Here is a 22,856-nt window from a genome sequence, read left to right on the forward strand (position 1 = left end):
TATATATATATATATATATATATATATATATATATATATATATATTTAAAAGCCATAGGATTCCGTTATGCAATATGGTTCCAAGTTCCTTCTGCATTTTATGTTTGATTCTCTAAAAACATGTAGGTAATAGCTACTAAAGTCTAATTTTTTTCTCTTTTCTTTTGCATTAGTCAAAAATATCTTTTTAAGACCTAAATGTAAAATATCAAATTATGCCTCCTAGGGACTCATTGATTATAATAACAAAAACAAAACAAAGGACTTAACAATTACAATTTGGTTTAGAAATGGAGAGATATTGTTAGACTACAACAGGCGAGGAAGGGAAGTACCAGAAGATTAAATTTATAGCATACATTTCATGATTAGATACATTTATATGAAGAAAGACAAATAAACCAAAATGTAAGTATAAATAATCTTTCAAAAGTCAACATTTATAACCTAATTGGGGTATCAGGAATGAAGAGAAATAAAGGATCAAAATCAACAGCATTTGTGTACTTCTGTATAAAATATATAGAAACAAATGGCTACTACTTTTCTCTTAATTAGGATGACATTCAAAGACATAATCACTTTCATCTGTGATATAATTAAAACTAATCTTATTCATAATCAGTTTCAATCAATCTCACTTTGTAAATGAATTTCAACGTATTTCAGTCCTCTATATCTTCATCATTACCATATTTCAAGCTACCATTATTTCTAATCTTGAATAGTAACATAGTGTCCTAGCCAGAATCTTTTCATAGAGAAAAAGGAAAGGAGTTTGTACAGCAGGTAAAGGGAAGAATATAAAAAATAAAAATGTCTTCACACAAGTTTTGTTGATACAGAACATAAGGGCTTCTTCACTTAATTTGGTCAAAGTGAATATAGATAATGCTCTTTTTACTTGATTCTAAATGCACATTTTCCCACTTTTAAAAATATCTCTGAAATTGACATAATCAATGCTGTTATGTTTGATAAGATGTGGTAACTCAGGTGTCTGCATATCATATTGCCTCACTGTTCTACAGGCTAACACTTGCTACCTGGAAGGAAGGAAACTTTATTGGTTTTGTTTTTGTTTGTTTTTAATTTGAATAGGGAAATTTTAATATAAAGAATTATTAACTCTAATGGGGGATTGAGATAATGGGAGACTGGCTCATAAGGAGTAAAGAGAACTCTAAAGAATACAGGAATAGCAGATACAGGCAGCAGTCACCATCCCTAGAGCTGAGATCGAGCCCACAGGGAAGGAACAGATGTAGAAGAGGACCATATCCCCGAGGCTGCAATCCAGAGCTCCTTGCTCGCCGGATGGTGTTCTCTGAAGCTGCAGAACTGCCCTGAGAGAGCGTCCGGGATGTTGTCCATGAGGGGTGCCATGCCAACAGCCCTCACCGGGAAACCGTTCTCTGGGGGTGCGGCAGGAGGATGCCCTAGCGGGTGCTGTGCCTCAGAACTCAAGGGGTGCTGGGGGAAGTGCTTCATGGGAGGGGCCAGGCCTGCGGCACCGGCTCGGAAGCTTTCCCAGATGTCTAAGGGAAGCCGCTTATGAAAAGGACCACCAGTGGCGCTTTGCTGCAAAGCCTCCTGAAGCCATGCTTACCCTGGGGAAAGTCACTTGCCCCACAGGAGTCCGCTTACTGAGCGCACCAGCAGCAGCCAGAGGAACCCCTTCCTCCTCCAGTGTCCCTCCGATGCCCTCTACTGGCGAAGCTTAACATTGTGCCAGCAGGCAAAAGATCAGTGTTTTCAAGCCCAGCTCCATTATCACAGAGCAGACAAAAAGAAGGGCAGGATGGGAGCTGAAAGGCAATAAACTAAAAACTGGCACAATATATAAAGAGGAAAGTTCATGAACTATATTTGGGGCAAGTTTTAAAATTATATGCAATTCAAGGTAATCTGTTGCTCCCCCCCAACTCTCCCTCTGTTAATAGTTTTCTCCTTCTAAGGTAAGAGTAATTGCGGTTCTCCATTTTAAAGTGTTTCCTCTTGAGTCAGCAGTTACAGAATGTTCATTAGAGTTGGATTTCTGGATGCATTGGGTATCCCTTTATGTGCTAAAAGGAAAACAGGATTCAAACCAACATCAAATTGGCCAGTAAATTCTGAAGTTGACTCTATTCATGTGCCTCACTTATTTTGTTTAAAAATGTGCAGATTTTGCTAGGGTAACCAAGGTTTTAACCAGTTCTTCCCTGATCATCGCATTACTGGTGTCTGGACATGGAAAAATTCTTCTTGTAAACTGTCATTATTTCTGTTGTTGTTGCTGTTTCTCTTTATATAATTATTTTCTGTGCGTCTGACAATATTTTATATGTGAGATTCTTCCAGGTTGTTGCATGTTGTAATAGTTCATTCTTTTTTTATTTTTTAAACTTTTTAAAAACTTTTTTATACTGGAGTATAGCCGATTAACAATGTTGTGATAGTTTCAGGTGCACAGCAAAGTGACTCAGCCATACATATACTGTATCCGTTTTCCCCCAAAGTCCCATCCCATCCAGGCTGCCACAGAACACTGAGTTAGTTCCCTGTGCTATACAGTAGGTCCTTGTTGGTTATCCATTTTAAATACAGCAGTGTGTACATGTCAATCCCAAACTCCCTAACTATCCCTTCCCCCCAGCTTTCCCCCTTGGTAACCTTCAGTTTATTCTCAAAGTCTGTGAGTCTGACAATATGTTATTTGTAAGATTCTTCCAGGTTGTTGCATGTTGCAATAGTTCATTCTTTCTTGTTGCTGTAAGGTATGCCAGCATATGAATGTCACACTTCATCCATCTCACTTTTTTTAACATCTTTATTGGAGTATAATTGCTTTACAATGTTGTGTTAGTTACTGCTTTATAACAAAGTGAATCAGCTATACATATACATATATCCCCATATCTCCTCCCTCTTGTGTCTCCCTCCCACCCTCACTATCCCAACCCTCTAGGTGGACACAAAGCACCGAACTGATCTCCCTGTGCTGTGTGGCTGCTTTCCACTAGCTATCTATTTTACATTTGGTAGTGTATATATGTCCATGCCACTCTCTCACTTTGTCCCAGCTTACCCTTCCCCCTCCTCATGTCCTCAATTCCACTGTCTACGTCTGTGTCCTTATTCCTGTCCTGCCCTGCCCCTAGGTTCTTCAGAAACATTATGTTTTTAGATTCAAAATATATGTGTTAGCATATGGTATTTGTTTTTCTCTTTCTGACTTACTTCACTCTGTAAGACACACTCTGGGGCCATCCACTTCACTACAAATAACTCAATTTTGTTTCTTTTAATGGCTGAGTAATATTCCATTGTATATATGTGCCACATCTTCTTTATCCATTCATCTGTCGATGGACAGTTAGGTTGCTTCCATGTCCTGGCTATTGTAAATAGAGCTGCAATGAACATTGTTGTACATGACTTTTTCAATTATGGCTTTCTAAGGGTATGTGCCCAGTAGTGGGATTGCTGGGTCATATGGTACTCCTGTTTTTAGTTTTTTAAGGAACCTCCATACTATTCTCCATAGTGGATGTATCAATTTATATTCCCACCAACAGTGCAAGAGGGTTCCCTTTTCTCCACACCCTCTCCAGCATTTATTCTTTGTAGATTTTTTGATGATGGCCATTCTGACTGGTGTGAGGTGCTACCTCATTGTAGTTTTGATTTGCATTTCTCTAGTGATTAGTGATGTTGAGCATCCTTTCATGTGTTTGCTGGCAATCTGTATATCTTCTTTGGAGAAATGTCTATTTAGGTCTGCCCATTTTTAGATTGGGTTGTTTGGGTTTTTTTGATATTGAGCTGCATGAGCTGCTTGTATATTTTGGAGATTAATCCTTTGTCAGTTGCTTCATTTACAAATATTTTTTCCCATTCTGAGGGTTGTCTTTTGGTCTTGTTTATGGTTTCCTTTGCTGTGCAAAAGCTTTTAGGTTTCATTAGGTTCCATTTGTTTATTTTTGTTTTTATTTCCATTTCTCTAGGAGCTGGGTTAAAAAGGATCTTGCTGTGATTTATGTCATAGAGTGTTCTGCCTATGTTTTCCTCTGAGAGTTTTACAGTGTCTGGCTTTACATTTAGGTCTTTAATCCATTTTGAGTTTATTTTTGAGTATGGTGTTAGGAAGTGTTCTAATTTCATTCTTTTACATGTAGCTGTCCATTTTCCCCAGCAGCACTTCTTGAAGAGGCTGTCTTTTCTCCACTGTATATTCTTGCCTCCTTTATCAAAGATAAGGTGACCATATGTGCGTGGGTTTATCTCTGGGCTTTCTATCCTGTTCCATTGATCTATATTTCTGTTGTTGTGTCAGTACCATACTGTCTTGATTACTGTAGCTTTGTAGTAAAGTCTGACATCTGGGAGCCTGATTCCTCCAGTTCCATTTTTCTTTCTCAAGACTGCTTTTGCTATTCAGGGTCTTTTGTGTTTCTATACAAATTGTGAAATTTTTTGTTCTAGTTGTATGAAAAATGTCATTGGTAGTTTCATAGGGATTGCATTGAATCTGTAGATTGCTTTGGGTAGTATCATCATTTTCACAATGTTGATTCTTCCAATCCAAGAACATATCTCTCCATCTGTTTGTACTGTCTTTAATTTCTTCCATCAGTGTCTTATAGTTTTCTGCATACAGGTCTTTTGTCTCCTTAGGTAGGTTTAGTCCTAGGTATTTTATTCTTTTTGTTGCAGTGGTAAATAGGAGTGTTTCCTTAACTTCTCTTTCAGATTTTTCATCGTTAGTGTATAGGAATGCAAGAGATTTCCATGTGTTAGTTTTGTATTCTGCTACATTACCAAATTAGCTTTAGTAGCTTTCTGGTAGCATCTTTAGGATTCTCTATGTATACTATCATGTCATCAGCAAATAGTGACAGTTTCACTTCTTCTCTGATTTGGATTCCATTTATTTCTTTTTCTTCTCTGATTGCTCTGGCTAAAACTTGCAAAACTACATTGAATAACAGTGGTAGAGTGGGCAACCTTGTCTTGTTTCTTATCTTAGTGGAAATGGTTTCAGTTTTTCACCATTGAGAACTATGTTGGCTGTGGGTTTGTCATATATGACCTTTATTATGTTGAGGTAGGTTCCCTCTATGCCTACTTTCTGGAGAGCTTTTATCATAAATGGGTGTTGAATTTTGTCAAAAGATTTTTCTGCATCCATTAAGATGATCATATGGTTTTTATCCTTCAATTTGTTAATATGGGGTATCACATTGATTGATTTGCATATATTGAAGAATCCTTGCCTTCCTGGAATAAACTCAACTTGATCGTGGTATGTGATCCTGTTAATGTGCTGTTGGAATCTGTTTGCTAGTATTTTGTTGAGGATTTTTGCATCTATGTTCATCAGTGATATTGGCCTGTAGTTTTCTTTCTTTGTGACATCTTTGTCTAGTTTTGGTATCAGGGTGATGGTGGACTCGTAGAATAAGTTTGGGAGTGTGCCTCCCTTGCTATATTTTGGAAGAGTTTCAGAAGGATAGGTGTTAACTCTTCTCTAAATGTTTGATAGAATTCGCCTGTGAAGCCATCTGGTCCTGGGCTTTTGTTTGTTGGAAGATTTTTAATCACAGTTTCAATTTCAATGCTTGTGACTGGTCTGCTTATATTTTCTATTTCTTCCTGGTTCAGTCTCAGAAGGTTGTGCTTTTCTAAGAATTTGTCCATTCCTTCCAGGTTGTCCATTTTATTGGCATAGAGCTGCTTGCAGTAATCTGTCATGATCCTTTGTATTTCTGCAGTGTCAGTTGTTACTTCTTTTTCATTTCTAATTCTGTTGATTTGAGTCTTTTCCCTTTTTTCCTTGATGAGTCTGGCTAATGGTTTATCAATTTTGTTTATCTCTTGAAGAACAAGCTTTTAGTTTTTTTGATCTTTGCTACAGTTTGCTTAATTTCTCTTCTCATTTACTTCTGATCTGATTTTCATGATTTCTTTCCTTCAGCTAACTTTGGGTTTTTTGTTTTTGTTGTTGTTCTTCTTTCTCTAATTGCTTTAGGTGTCAGGTTAGGTTGTTTATTTGAGATTTTTCTTTTTTCTTGAGGTAGGATTGTATTGCTATAAGCTTACCTCTTAGAAGTGCTTTTACTGAATCACATAGGTTTTGGGTCATTGTGTTTTTATTGTCATTTATTTCTAGGGGATTTCTGATTTCCTCTTTGATTTCTTCAGTGATCTCTTGGTTTTTTAGTAGCGTATTGTTTAGCCTCCATGTGTGTGGTTTTTTTTTTTAAGATTTTTTCCTGTAATTGATATCTAGTCTCATAGCACTGTAGTTGGAAAAGATAGTTGCTATGATTTCAATTTTCTTAAATTTACCAAGGCTTGATTTGTGACCCAAGATAGGATCTATCCTGGAAAATGTTCCATGAGCACTTGAGAAAAATGTGTATTCTGTTGTTTCTGGATGGAATGTCCTGTAAATATCAGTTAACTCCATCTTGTTTAATGTGTCATTTAAAGCTTGTGACTATTTTCATTTGGATGGTCTGTCCATTGGTGAAAGTGGGGTGTTAAAGTCCCCTACTATTATTGTGTTACTGTCAATTTCCCCTTTTATTGCTGTTAGCATTTGCCTTATGCATTGAGGTGCTCCTATGTTGGGTGCATAAATATTTACCATTGTTATATCTTCTTCTTGGACTGATCATTAAGTACTCTCCTTTGTTTCTTGTAACAGTCTTTATTTTAAAGTCTATTTTGTCTGATATGAGAATTGCTACTCCAGCTTTCTTTTGATTTTCATTTGCAAGGAATATCTTTTTCCATGCCCTCACTTTCAGTCTCTATGTGTCCCTAAGTCTGAAGTGGGTCTCTCATAGACAGCATATATATGGGTGTTGTTTTTGTATCCATTCAGCCAGTCTATGTCTGTTGGTTGGAGCATTTCATCCTTTTATATTTAAGGTAATTATTGATATATATGTTCCTATTACCATTTTCTTAATTGTTTTGGGTTTGTTATTGTAAGCCTTTTCCTTGTCTTGTGTTTCCTGCTGAGAGAAGTTCCTTTAGCATTTGTTGTAAAGCTGGTATGGTGGTGCTGAATTCTCTTAGCTTTTGCTTGTCTGTAAAAGTTTTAATTACTCCACTGAATCTGAATGAGATCTTTGCTGGGTAATTTTGGGTGTAGGTTTTTCCCTTTCATCACTTTAAATATGTCCTGCCACTCCCTTCTGGCTTGCAGAGTTTCTGCTGAAAAATCGGCTGTTAACCTTATGGGGATTCCCTTGTATGTTATTTGTTGTTTTTCCCTTGCTGTTTTTAATATTTTTTCTTCGTATTTAATTTTTGATAGTTTGATTAATATGTTTCTTTGCATGTTTCTTCTTGAATTTATCCTGTATGGGACTCTCTGTGCTTCCTGGACTTGATTGACTATTTCCTTTCCCATATTAAGGAAGTTTTCAATTATAATCTCTTCAAATATTTTCTCAGTCCCTTTCTTTTTCTCTTCTTCTTCTGAGACCCCTATAAGTCGAATGTTGGTGTGTTTAACGTTGTCCCAGTGGTCTCTGTCCTCAATTCATTCCTTTTTCTTTATTCTTCTCTGAGGTAGTTATTTCCACTATTTTATTTTCCAGGTCACTTATCCGTTGTTCTGCCTCAGTTATTCTGCTGTTGATTTCTTCTAGATAATTCTTAATTTCATTTATTTTGTTGTTCATCATTTTTTGTTTGCTCTTCATTTCTTCTAGGTCCTTGTTAAACATTTCTTGTATTTTCTCCATTCTATTTCCAAGATTTTGGATCATCTTTACTATCATCTCAGCCTGGGGGGAGGGAAGGGTATGGTGGTTATAAGTGGAATGCAGGGCAAGCCTGTGGTGCCAGAGGCCAGCATGACACTGCAACAGCCTGAGGCATGCCATGTGTTCTCCATGGGAAGTTTTCCCTGGATCACTGGACCCTGGCAGGGGCAGGCTGAACAGGCTCCCGGGAGGGGGCTGTGGATAGTGACCTGTGCTTGCACACAGGATTCTTGGTGGCTGCAGCAGCAGCCTTAGCATTTCTTGATGCATTTTGTTGATGGTCGACACTGACCCTCTGTGCAGGAATCTCTCTGCTTTGCCCTCTGCATCCCTGTGGCTGCGCTCTCCTCCACGGCTCCGAAGCTTCCCCCCTCCACCACCTGCAGTCTCTGCCCACGAAGGGGCTTCCTAGTGTGTGGAAACTTTTCCTCCTTCACAGATCCCTCCCAGAGATGCAGGTCCTGTCCCTATTCTTTTGACTCTGTTTTTCCTTTTTTCTTTTGCCCTACCCAGGTACGTGGGGAGTTTCTTGCATTTTGGGAAGTCTGAGGTCTTTTGCCAGTGTTCAGTAGATGTTCTGTAGGAGTTGTTCCACATGTAGATGTATTTTTGATGTATTTGTGGGGAGGAAAGTGATCACCACGTCTTACTCCTCTGCCATCTTGAAGGTCTCCTCCAGGAAATTTTATTGTTAAATGGCAGATGGCATTTCCATAGTAGCTATGTAAGCAGGCTTTCGATCAGAAAAGCTGTACATTTCTGCTACTTTTTCTCATCAAAAATTGTTTCAATCTACCCAGAAAGTTTGGTAGGAATAGAATCAACAGTAAAGTGGTAGAAACATGGACTCTAAATCAGGTTGGCTAGGATATATAATAAAGTCCTCACATGGTGAGACACTTTTTTCTCTGTGTCAACAAAGTGCATATAACAGTAATAATTTCAAGTATTTTTGAAGTTCAACATAAATCATATTACAGTACCTAACAGATAATATGTAATTCACTAGTTATATATGTTATTATATTTTAACGTTTATTAAATATGTTCCCTTGAGGATTTAAGGCCTCTTCAGAGCTTTAGATAACTAGTTAATATCACTTACCCATGGATCTATTCAATCAAAATCTAGTTAGTGTTATTTTCAAAGCACAGGTGCTGAAGCTACAGTATATACCTGGCTTTGGAGGAGTATATGATATAATGAGGGAGACATTAAAAAATAAAAGTAAATATTTGTGGTGGTATAATATTGCTATTATAAGAATTACACTCATATTAATATAGAGTAATACAGTATAAAGATTTTAATAACTTTTTTATTCCGATTTGTTTACATTCCAATTTCATACTGAACTAAAACACATCTAAATTTTATTTAAACATAAACTTCATTCCATTTTCTTTAAAAATGCACATAATTTTTTTATTCCAAGTTTTTTTCAAGTTTTACTTTTATTTCTAAGACATTAATCTTTCTATAGTGTAAGTAGCATATAAGATGACACAAAAGTTATTTTTAGTTAATATTTACATGATAGAAGAATAGTTACTGTTTTTTTCCAAATGTTAATTGCTTGAGCATAACTTGTTACCAACTTTTTGCATGCAGTTTTACTTCATTAAGAGTTTTTAATACTTGTAATCTTTTTTTTTAAGGGATAAGTCTAATCATTTCCACATATACACATTTCTATCAAGGAGGCTAAATTAATTGTGTTTATATACTCAAAGCTCTGCAAAAATAAACACTTTATGAGTAATTAAGGAAAAAAGAAAATAAGAAACCAAAAAAGCTCCTACTTATCAATGTCTAAGAAAACCTATTTTGCTATGTTTAGAAACTAAGGGTTTTGCAAGGCAAATCTAGGTTCTTACTGAAACTCAGTTTCTATTTTTGTTCATTTTGTTATTTGGAGTCATTTTATCTACATTTGAAAAGAGTTCCTTTAAATCAAATTATTAACTGTGATGTTACAAAAAGACTTGGAAAACAGTTCTGTGTTCAAATATGAGCCTGTACCAAATATTTTACAGAAGTCAGGTTCCCATAATGTTCTTTACATTCACGTCATACTACTGCTTTAGAGGTATGAATTCAATTATAAAATTATTGTTGAAAGAAAAATTAGTCTTTTTCATAATCAATTATTTAACCAGTACCAGCTTCTGTTAAAGAAAAGCCCCAAAATACTTTGTTATCAAAATCACGAAGCTAGATGGGTAAATATAAATAATATCCCCTTAATAAAGCACAAGATGGTACCTTTTATGCTTCAAGGGAAAGCAATCAAATTGAGAAAGGAAATCTACTTCCAGTAAAAGCTTTTCCCCCGTGTCCTAAAGCAGCACACTTATTCTCGGTATGCAAATACTGAAGATTTTCCTTTTTCTATTGTGCTTGTACTTGTGTTTTCTCTGCTGTTTTGTTGAGATTCAGAATACTTTGCTCTTCTCTCTCTAGTGCTGGCCTGCACATTTCTTGATAGATCTAGTTTTATTTATAAAGCAAATATGGAAAGTTAGCCTGTGGTTGGAGCGGGAGTGGGGTTGGTAGGAGACACTACTGCCAAGGCTTGCTACCTGGGGGGAGAGCTGCCAAAAGGGCCTGGACTTATCCATTATTGTCTGTATTAGATGATGATATATATGTTGTGTGTGAGTTTGATGTCTCTTTGGAAACACAATTTCCTCATCATATGTAAGAAAGATAATAAGGGTAAAGATAATGAATTTCCCATGTGTGTTCAGCACTATGGTTTTATTTTTTCTGATTGTGTCCATTTAAATCAATCTGCTTTACCATCTTCAAGGAATTTATTATTAATCAATATTCTGCAAACTTGTTCCTGCCATTTCATGTGATTTGGTATGGGAAAGGAGGTAGACTTAGGTACTAAATGTTTTGCTTTCATTGTCAACTCATAAAATTCCTGTTTCTACTATTAAAAACATAATATGCTCTATTCTTATAAATAGTATGTGAATACTTTTTAAATGAGCTAATACAAAATTAAAGTTATAAAAATACATCTAAGGGTAACAAATTAAATGTACATTAGCACAGAAATTACTTTAATTGCTTTAAGAGAGAAACATTTAAATAAGTATAAATGATGAATACAGATTCTGTAGTTTTTTGATCATGCCTTAATGATAATGACTTTTAAATTGAACATCTTTTCTGATTTTTAAAAAATAGTATATATGGTGTGGCAGACACACCCATAATCTGTGATGAATTACACCTTTGTATAATCCTCAGCCCTTGAGCTTCAGAGGAACCAGTAACTTGCTTCTTACCAGTAGAATAAAGGTGATGGAACAGTACCCCTTGATTAAGTTATGTTATCTGGCAAAGGTGATGGGTTTTCACGCCCGTGTTAGATGACTCAGTCTTAGCAGACTTGGGCAAAACTGTTAGCTCTGAAGAAGAAAACTCTTATTTTGTGAATAGCCTTGGATAATTTCCCCATGTAGTTTTCCTTATTATTCATTGTAAATGAGTATGTAATAACAGTTTTTTTATTGTCTGAATTTCCCTCAAGAGTTTTTTGATATATGTGGAAAATTAATCTATTTGTTTTAGGAATTTGAGTGATTCTCTAAGAGGCAGCTTTTATAATTCTGTTAGTGAACCTAGTAGCAGTTAGTACTGTGCCATAATTAGCAGAATCTAAAATGTAAATGAACTCTATAAAGAAAGCAAGGTTTGGGTAGGGGATACTGAGATACTGTAGGTTGAAAAGGTGGAACCCATTTTATTCTGTGTCAAAAATTTTGGTTACAACGGTGCTATTTTATGGCTCCCAGATTCAGAGCAAATGGGAAAATTTTTTGGAAAGTAGTATGTTGATTATTTCTTGTGAGTTTTCTTTTTATTAAATTTCCATAAAAGATGGATTAACTGACAATAGAGCTGACCACTCTGTAAGAAAAAGACGGAAAATAATACACAGCTATACTAAAAGTTATTTAACCTGTGGCCTACAGTCTAAACTGGATGGGGAAAATAATTTTCCTCTCCTCTCCTAAGTATCAGACAGGTTATATTTTTCATACATAGTGAGATAGGGTTGGTGGGGATGCTCTGCAAAAGACAGGGGTTCAGACACTTTCCATCTTTATCCTCTGATCTTCTCAGCATATAGATATTCTCCTCTTAGTTGCAAAATCACATGTTTATTCTGAATAGCAGGCAGGAAAATAGTATGAAATGAAGAAGTCCAAAGGAAATATACCAGGTGGGTCTATCTTTAAACATTTCCCATTTACCTATTTCTGCAAATGTAAAAGTATGAGAGGCAGTAAAGGGTGAAATAAGCCCATGGAAATTTTAATGACTGATGCTAAGAGCATGCTTGAGATACTCTTCGAGAGCATATGGGAACAGGTCAAAGAGTTGAAAATTACAAAAGAGGAGAGATGAAGGAACAAAGAGCACCTGGAAATGACAGGTGTTTCAAAGGAGTAATTGGGATTCAAACTAAAATCAAGATCAAAACTGAAGATTTTACTGGGCTGAAAATAGCACCACATAGGCACACTTAAGTGAAATTAAAATTTATAAAAAAGAGAGAAGGAGACACATTCTGGGCACTTCTGTTTCTTGAGACATAGAAAACTCAATGACCTGAAAACCTAGGTGTTACAAAAGTCCTAGAAAGTCTGAATAAAATATGTGACCCATACACCTACAATCAATTAATCTTCCACAAAGGAGGCAAGAATATACAATGGGGAAAAGATACTCTCTTCAGCAAGTGGTGTTGGGAAAGCTGGACAGCAGCACATGAATCAATGAAGTTAGAACACACCCTCACACCAGTCACAAAAATAAACTCAAAATATTTTAAAGACTTAAACATAAGACATGACACCATAAAACTTCTAGAAGAGAGCATAGGCAAAACATTCTCTGACATATATTATAGCAATGTTTTCTTACGTCAGTCTCCAAAGGCAATAGAAATATAAACAGAAATAAACAAATGGGACCTAATCAAACTTACAAGCTTTTGCACAGCAAAGGAAACCATAAACGAAACAAAAAGACAACCTCCAGAATGTGAGAAAATATTTGCAAATGATGCAACAAACAAGGGTTTAATTTCCAAAATATACAAACAGCTCATACAACTCAACAACAACAAAAAAACAAATAACCCAATCTAAAAATGGGCAGAAGACCTAAATATATATTTCTCCAAAGAAGACATACAGATGGCCAATAGGCACACGAAAAGAAGATGCTCAACATCGCTAATTATTAGAGAAATACAAATCAAAACTGCAATGAGGTATCACCTCACACCAGTCAGAATGGTCATCATTAAAATGTCTACAAATAACAAATGCTAGAGAGGGTGTGGAGAAAAGGGAACCCTCCTACACTGTTGGTGGGAATGTAAGTTGGTGTAGTCACTATGGAGAAGAGTACAGAGGTTCCTTTAAAAACTAAAAATAAAGTTGCCATATGACCCAGCAATCCCACTCCTGGGCATATATCTGGAGAAAACCATAATTCAAAAAGAAAACTGCATGCCAATGTTCACTGAAGCACTATTTACAATAGCCAAGACATGGAAACAACCTAAATGTCCATCAGCAGATGAATGGATAAAGATGTGGTATACTTATATACAATGAAATATTACTCAGCCATAAAAAAAGAATGAAATAATGCCATTTGCAGCTACATGGATAGATTTAGAGATTATCATACTAAGCAAAGTAACTCAGAAAAAGACAATAACATATGTTATCATTTATATGTGGAATCTAAAATATGACAAATTAACTTATCTACAGAATAGAAACAAACTCACAGACAAAATTAACTTATATACAAAATAGAAACAGACTCACAGACACAGAGAACAGACTTGTGGTTGCCATGGGGGAGGGAGTGTGGGGGAGGGTGGATTGGGAGTTTGGGATTAGCAGATGCAAACTATTATATATAGAAAGGATAAACAGGAAGGTCCTACTGTATAGCACAAGGAACTATATTCAGTATCCTGTAATAAACCATAATGGAAAAGAAAAAATAAAATATCAGAAAGATCTTTTAGATACATAGTTGAACTTAAAAGTTTACAGGAGAAAATCTCACAAACAATAAAAACAACAAAAAATGGAAAATAGATGCTGGTGTTTCAGTGTACTGAAGGTGATGGGCTGAGGGAAAAACTGTTGGCCATAAACCAAACAATTTCTAAAGTAAACATCTTTACTGAAGCATAACATACATAAAGAAGTTGCACCAGTTTATGAATTTTCTCAAAGTGGAGTAAACCTAAGTAACTACTAGGGTAATCAAAAAGTAGAGCATTACAAGCACCATAGAAACCCCTCATAGCAGCAACAAAGGAAACCTGAATTGTATTATAGATCATTTTCTCTATTTTTGAATGTTAAACAAATGGAACCAAAGAGAATACACTTGTTTGTGTTGGCTTCTTTTGCCCGCACTTATGTTTGGAGGATTCCCTCATAAATGCATTTATGCATCTTTATTTTGTAAATGTATCATAAATTAAATGTCTTCTGATTATTAATGATATTTAGATTTAGTCTAGCTTTGAGCTACTAAATATAATGCTACTATAAACATTCTTGTGCATATCTCCTTGTAAATGTACATAGGCATTTGCACTGGATATACCCCTAGGAGTAAAAATATCGGATCATGGAGTATGGATAAGTTCTACTCTTGTAACTAGTGACAACAAGTTTTCCAAGATGATTGTATGCATTCACATTTCTATCAGCAGTATATGAAAGTTTCAATTGTTCCCTATCTCTACCAACACAAGGTACTGTCAGTTTTCTCCCCCCCACCAACACCCAGTCAGAATTTTCCCCCCAGAAGTTGTGCTAGGCATACCTTTCTGGTTTTAATTTGCAGTCTCTTGACAATTAATGAGATAATTAGTAATTGAAATTAAATATATTTCTCTACTTTATAGGCCACTTGGATATTCAAAAGAGAAAACGCACAAAAGAATAAAGCACCTTTCAAGTCTTTGGCTCATTTTTATCGTCTGAATTTTCTCTTATAGAATTGTTGGAATTTTTAAAATAAATGCATTCTGAATATTCATCTTTTGGCTTGATTTTTCACTCTTTTAAATTTATTAATTAAAAATATACTCCTTACAATAAAAACATTTCTTTATGGTCTTTGCTTACTGTGACCTAATTAACAAAGTCTTTGCTAATATAAGGTCATGATGCTATAACCCAAAGTTAATTTACTTTTCTAGAGCTTTTATTATGTTACATTTTATTTTCCACCTAGAATTGTCATACATATACGATGTGAGAAAAGTCAGGCTTCTTTTTATGATCCATATCAATGGTCAATTAACCTAGCACTTTTATTTTTTTTTTTTGCGGTATGCGGGCCTCCCACTGTTGTGGCCTCTCCCGTTACGGAGCACAGGCTCCGGACACGCAGGCTCAGCGGCCATGGCTCACGAGCCCAGCCGCTCCGCGGCATGTGGGATCTTCCCGGACCGGGGCACAAACCTGCGTCCCCTGCATCGGCAGGCAGACTCTCACTGCGCCACCAGGGAAGCCCTTCTTTTTTAAATGTAATTATTTTCTCACTGTATTATATTGTCAACTTGGTATAAAACAAGTAACATGCTGTGTGAGTAAGTACCTTGAACTCTTTATTTTGTTCCCCTGGTTGAGCTATTGCTCCACTGATATTACAATATTACTTTATCTTTATGACAATTATTTTAATTGTTATTTGGTAGAATATTTCTCCAAATTTCTTTTTCTTCTTTACATTTCTCTTGGTTCTTCCTGGCCACATGCATTTCCATATATTTTTTAGAATCAGTCAAGGATACTCACATACACCACATATAAGTAAACCTAATGCATCACTGGGAATTTTACTAGGATTATATTGAATTTATAGATACTTTAGGGAATAAGGACATCTACAATACAGAGTATTCTAAACCACAAATATAATTCCACTTAATATCAATAATATTTAAAAATTTTTATGTAGTGTTTTTATATTTTTTCTTAGATTTATTCCTAAGTATATGGTAATTTTTATGTTACTGTAAATGATGTAAATTTTAACAGTGAAAAATGTTTATTGTCACTGTATAGAGATAAAATTTTTTACATTGGCCTCACATATTCAACAACTTAGTTAAATTCACTTTATTATTCCTAATAGTATCTGTAAACAACCATAGTATGATCTATTTCTCATTCTCGATCCTTTTCCACAAAATAATCTAGAGTTTAAAGAAATGTTCTGAACAATCTCCTAAAGCCCATATAAAAAACTAAAATGTATAACGAAGTAGCATAATTACTAGAAACATGGTCCCTGGCCACCTCATAAGAATACCAGTGGAAAGAATAATTTTTATAATTTATTTAGAAAACTATGGTTTACTTATTCAAAATCAAAATTATCATTAGAGTCTCATGCAGAGACTAAGATTAATTACTTAAATTCTTGGTTCCACAAACGACTCATGCTATGAATGATTTGGGTTGTTTGTCATGTGGTTTTCTTTTTAATATTAATATATGTGTGAGTGCATTATATATTTAATATAAAACCCAACAATAATAAAAATAAAAAGTTTGAGCCATTGTGTGTCAGATACTGTTCTAAGCATTTCATATATATTTTAAATATAAAATAATAAAATAATTTAACCTTCACCATAAACATCTTTACATATAAGCCCTTTGAAGAAAACAAATAATTTACCCATGATCAAATGGCTAACAAGCAGTAGGTCTGGGATTTTAGCCCTATCAATCTAAGTCCAAAATCTTTGCTACTAACCACTAAACATACTACCAAAAGAATTCTAAAATACTTTGAATAGATTTTTTTATCCAATACTAAGTTTTTATATGGGCAATTAATTATGTACATTCATTCTTTACATAAAAATGTACAGAAAGTAATACAGCTCAAATTTTATGATATTCAAAAATGTGAGTATATGTACATGGTAGAGGAAGTTAAAACAACAGTAACAAAACAAAGTTTCTATTCATATTGACTTTAAGTCACAACTGTAAGTCTACTCACTCATTTCCATTAAAATCTCTCAAACCCCCTAAAGTCCATCTGAGAAGCTAAATCGGGAAGTAACTTACAGTCTCTTAAAAATGTAATTTGTGTTTTCTAATACAAGCCTTGTGGCATATATATGTGTGTGTGTGTGTGTGTGTATAAATTTAGAATTAGAAAAACTGTCATAGGAGGCACAACAAAATTGACACTACCACCATATAGAATAATGGTGAAGAAAGAAGAGGTGGGTCTGACTCATCTTTCACATTCTGCATAGTTTTATCAAAGATGTGTTTTTCCTCTTTTAGAATTATTAAAAATATTCACACTGAGAAAAAAGGTAAATTCAACTTGATTTTTAACATTTTTAAAATTTTCATTTTATTTTCATAATCGTTTAATTTCCCTGGAATTTTGTACTTAATTCACAAAACACAAAGTCTAGAAAACCATATCAAGGATGATTGGCAAAACGTTCCTGTAGGACTTTCGTTTTTAACTATCACGTGGCATCTGCTGCTAATGATGTAGTACCATTTAGAAAAAGAATGCTTTTCAAAGATCTGTTTCCTTATGGCATGATTCATATTATATACAATTATTGTTTTGCTAATATAAATAATGAGCTCAACAGAAATCAGTAAAATAATAGCCAGGCAGCAGAAATCCAGAAAACAAATGATGATAATAGAATTTCTTCAGATAAACTGATCAAAGGCAGTGCTCATATTTTCAATGACTTTACTTCAGATTATGCATGGGAACCATGGCTTGTTTTAGCCAGTGACTTCTCAATAAATGCCTGACCATTATAGTGAGAACCATATATATTCATTTTGGAAAGTGATGAAATAAGTTAGAATACTGGGTTTACTTTTCATATAAAATTCTGTTCAAAATTACAACGCTACTGTTAAGAATAAAAACTTTTAACCTAGGTGATTGTAATTGAAGCATTCACTAGAGTGCTAAGAAGTACTAATGAGAAACTTTACTACAACTGACAAATGATCCTGGTTAAAAGAAATATGACACAAACAACCAAAAATGATAAAGAAGTTGTCATATTAATTAGCCATAATGAGTCATGAAGAAGCACTTCTCTTTTTCTATTCTTAATACTTTTTGAAGGTACATAAAAAGGATCTGTGAGATCACAGAGTCTATCTAAGAGGGGAGAACTACTGAAAAATTTTAGGAAAATATGGGGCAAGGAGAGCCTTGCCATAGAAAAAAACATAATTTTAGAAAGATCTGTCTTGGAAATCTCAATAGAACTAAAGAAAATGTTAACTCCTTAAACCAAAGGAAGTAAGAAGAAAGGTTATATGTAGAATATAAAAAAGGAGGAGCAGGAAGAAGCTGAGAGGATTGTAAAAACATAGGACTCCTTTGAGTAGGGGGAAAGGTGAGGACACAGAAACAAGAACATAATTTAAACCTACATTTGTAACTGTAAAATACAAAACTGACAATGCAGAAATTATAATTAGAACTGTCTAGCGATTACAATTCACTAAACACAAACTTATCCTGATGAAATGGCAAAATTTTAAATCAAAGAATCCCACAAGTAGACTGGCAAAATGATAAGCAAAACAAAATATGCTTGCTATAAAAATAAAAGAAAGAAAACAAATGCAAATGGAGCATCATGTTGCCTGATACTAACAGGAAAAAAATGGAATGAAATAGTTTTGAGAGAAAAATTTTGTGATCGACAAACTACATCGTTGATTTGTTGTTCATGTATCATAACAGCAATAAGAAAATCTTCAATAGAGAATCTTAAACATAAAAGGACTTGGTAACCAGAACAACCTGAAACCTTGCTGAAAATAAGTCATTCCACATTAGAGTCGTGGGAAATATATTGAATCATTACAAATAACTAAAAATTTAGGAAACAATAGGAAAAAGTGATTGATGGTCAATACTGAACAAAAATCAAAAGTATATGTAGAATTAAAGCCAATTAGCACTTTCATAGATAAGAGTACTGAAATATTTTTAAAGTAATTTAAAGATAAATTATCTGATTTTAGACTAAATAATTTGATTTAAAATCCAATAATATGCAGGTATAAATTGAAAATGACTGTAGCAACAGTATAAAGAAATATTGGTGTACTCCTATCATTTCTGAAAAAGAAACAAAAAATACTTTAAACTTAATGTTAATGAAATAATAAATTTTAATTATTTTAACAATATCAATAGAAATTAAAGCTAGTTATCTACCAGATTATATATAGGAACATATTTTTAAAAAGGAAAATACCAAAAAAATGCTCAAAAATTGAAAGAAGATAATATGAAGGCAACCATATAAGTTATGATGATGAATTTTGGGACATTAGATAAAATATTTTATGATTCAGTAAAAGCAAGTTCTCAAAATAATATAAATTAGTTATTTAGCAACCTGTCCATACACAAAACCAGACTTGTCAAACCCCAAGGTCATCCATTCTTGAGGACTCGGGATTTTGTTTTGTTGTTATCTATTTACACTGGACATGAGACAACAGATATATTATCCACAGAGTCTAAGTTACTTTTTAAGACTGAACTAATCTTTGTTAAACTTACATCTGTCATTATTTTTATAAGTTTATTGAATATTAAACCTGCTATTCAGTATTTCACATAAAGTGCATTTCTGTTGATCGGATTCTTAAAATAAAAATCATATTTCACTGATGTCTTCTTATAATTTTTGTATTTTATCAGAAAATACATGCGTTAAAATATCACACACTGGACTTCCCTGGCGGTCCAGTGGTTAAGACATCGCCTTCCAATGCAGCAGGTGTGGGTTTGATCCCTGGTCCGGGAGCTAAGATCCCACATGCCTCGGGGCCAAAAAACCAACACATAAAACAGAAGCAATATTGTAACAAATTCAATAAAGACTTAAAATTTTTCTTTTTAAAAAAAAAAAACAATAATCACACAAAAAAGTGACCTAATAGTTCTTGCTTTATAACACACAACAATGTATTTTTTTTTGCCTCTGTCATTTTTAGCATTCTTAAATTTGAAGTCTCTAAGATTTGCAGTATTTTTTCTATTTTGCATGAATACATTTAATTTTATTTAAATAATTAAATTACCTTGCTATAACTGTTGCAGTAGTACTGATATATGGTCACCAACATCTCAGTCAAGTCACAGTTTGGACCACAATAGTTTGAATCTATTGTAACAGATTTCTATCTAATGTCCTTATGCAGGTATTAATTCAGTAAGTACTATATAAAGTTGTCAAGAAGGTATTACAAATATTAAAGTTTCCATTGTTCATGTTTAATTCATGTCATATATATATGAATTAAAATATTTTTCTTCTTGTAGATAATAAGTAAAATTTGTTCTAAACCCTTCTAGATTCCAGGTGTTCATCACCAATGTATGCCTCAGAAGAGAAAATATGTAAGACTATTTTAATCGCCATGAGCAATCATTGAATAATTGGCAGTATGCTGACAGAATGTCATAATGACATATTTGCAAAATCATGCCTCCTCACCTGAGTCCTTTATCCTTACTTTGCCAAGTTTATTTTCCCCTCCTACATCTTTTCTGTACTAAACATTCTTAAAGCTGAAGTGGAGGAATAACATCTATTTGAGATATGTTCAAAATCATGACTTCAGTCATCCTCATCTTTCGTCTGCTTTTTACCAGTTTATTATTTTTGTCTCACTGTGCAGAAAAGCAAAGAAATTCAAGAACGGATCCTGAAATAGTATATTTTTTCATATCAAGTTTACCAGCTGTGACGGTGGAGACACTTTTTTTCCCAAAAGGACCCTTCCTCTTATCTTGCTGATAATGAGTTCTTGGGGCCTTTCTATTTAGGCTACGGCAATCTTAGCTTTTGCTGGATGCCTAGCATGTATGAATAGAGGGCCAGCTGGTGCAAAATTCTTTAACTAGATATGCTGTCTCAAACCATATGTAGTTCACAGCTATAGATTTGAATTACTATACTGTTTTACACTCCAGCACTTTTTGATTGAAGATACTCATCTAGACCAATACTCTTCTCTAAATCATGTTATGACCCATTGCCTATTTCTGTGTCTCATTTTCCAACATTAAATTTTGTAAATTGGAATTATTTTTGCATTTTAATAATGTAAGAAGTAAGAAGTGTAATTTGGTAGATTAACAAAGCATGCTATGAGGACAAAAAAATGCTTCCAAAGAGTCCTATCTCTTTCTTTGATGTATTTTCTCATACAAGGGGAAGAGGGAGCCTTGGGATATAGTTTTATGCGCCTATTATGTGCCAGGAAATTTGGGGGTCTTTACATGGCCAATACCTAAAATATATGGAGGTTACCTATCACAGATTAATTTATTTAACTTCAGAGACAAGATAAAATATGAAAGTCATCAATTACTAGATTCTGCCAATTCTCACTCTAAATATATTTATTGAAAAGTTGTTTACCTTATGGTTGTTTTATTCCAGGCACTGCTTTAGGAAAAGAGTAGCCAGTGATTAAAAAAAATACATATAAACTCTATTCAAGAGAGCCATGCAATAAACAAATAAGCTATATATGTATATATATATAAAATGTATTCAGTGAAGATACATACTGTAAAGAAAAGCAAAGAACTGTAAAGGGATAGAGCAGTGAGTGTGTATCTATGTGCACACACACAACTTCAGCTTAAGCAGTAAAGACCTCTTTGATAAGGTGACATTTATGAGAAACCTGAAAGAAGTGAGGGAGTAAAGCCATATGAGTTTCTCTACATTTCTCTAATTCATGCACTTTTCCTCCTCATCTGCACTACTATTAACTTAATTCATAATTCACTTCCAGCGATCCACATCTCTGGGCATTTCCTTTCTCATCCTTCTTCATATTGCATTTAGAGCTGAAAATTTTATTTGTCATCCCCTAGGTAAAATCCTTCAATAGCTCCCAATAAAATGGAGTCTAACTCCTTTAATAAGGCACATCTAGAGACTCCTTGCTATAGCATAGAAGGAAGCGTCCTGTGAAATATTCCTGACAGCTTCATGCTCTCTCTTTTCAACCTGCACATAACTAGTACATCTACATCTCTCAGGTTGCAGTCTACCTGTTCCTATTTCTGGGAAGATTTCTTAGACAAGGCTTGGTATTTCCTCTTACTTAAGTAATACCTTAGGCGTTCCCAAATAAGAGCATTTACTAAGCTTTGGTACATTGCATATCAATTTTATCTTTCTTCCCCAATATTAAAGGAAGGGTCTGTTTCCCTTGCACAGAAATGTGTTGTCTTACTTATACTCCTTATTCATTGAGTAACTGTGGTGAATAAATAAATGAAATAATAATGAAACACATTCCTACGGTTACACTATTAGCAAATGTGAGGGTGAAACTGGAACTTAGCTTTATCAGATCTAAATTCTATGGTCTTTCTAGTAGATCATACAGATCTGGGAAAATCGTTTTAAGTTATTGGTGGCCTTTTTTAGTTCATATAGATATCTATTTCTTTTTTACAGAAATCTAAATGTATGTGATATTTGAAAACCCTGCTCACACGTGTATCCTGTGAAATATTTAATTATTAATTATGCACATGTTTCAGCATATGTTTCAGCAGTTATCATTAGATATACAATGGGTCATTGATTATAACCATCTGAATCAAGAAACTAGACAAGTATGAGGTATAAACTTATATCTTACCAATCAGTTCCAACTATACTATTTTTGAAAACTTCACCTGTATTTTTATTCTCTAATCACACAGGGAAAGCCATTTATTATTCACTGCTTCCTGTTTGCACAATTGTCATTTTAAGATTAAGTCTGCTTAATGCAAATTATTGTATTAATAAATGCTGCTTATAGAATTGAATTTGTTCATATTGCAAAAGGCGACCCTTTGTGCCCCTGTGAACATAATTGCAGGAAAATTATACTAATCTACAGGCACTTATGATACCAGTACTAAGGAAAGAAAAAGACTGCTCTGACAGAAGTTTCAAGGCAATTTCC

The sequence above is a fragment of the Monodon monoceros genome, unplaced genomic scaffold (assembly GCF_005190385.1).
Source record: "Monodon monoceros isolate NGI ecotype Baffin Bay Population unplaced genomic scaffold, NGI_Narwhal_1 Super_Scaffold_18, whole genome shotgun sequence".
In the NCBI taxonomy this organism is placed as follows: domain Eukaryota; kingdom Metazoa; phylum Chordata; class Mammalia; order Artiodactyla; family Monodontidae; genus Monodon; species Monodon monoceros.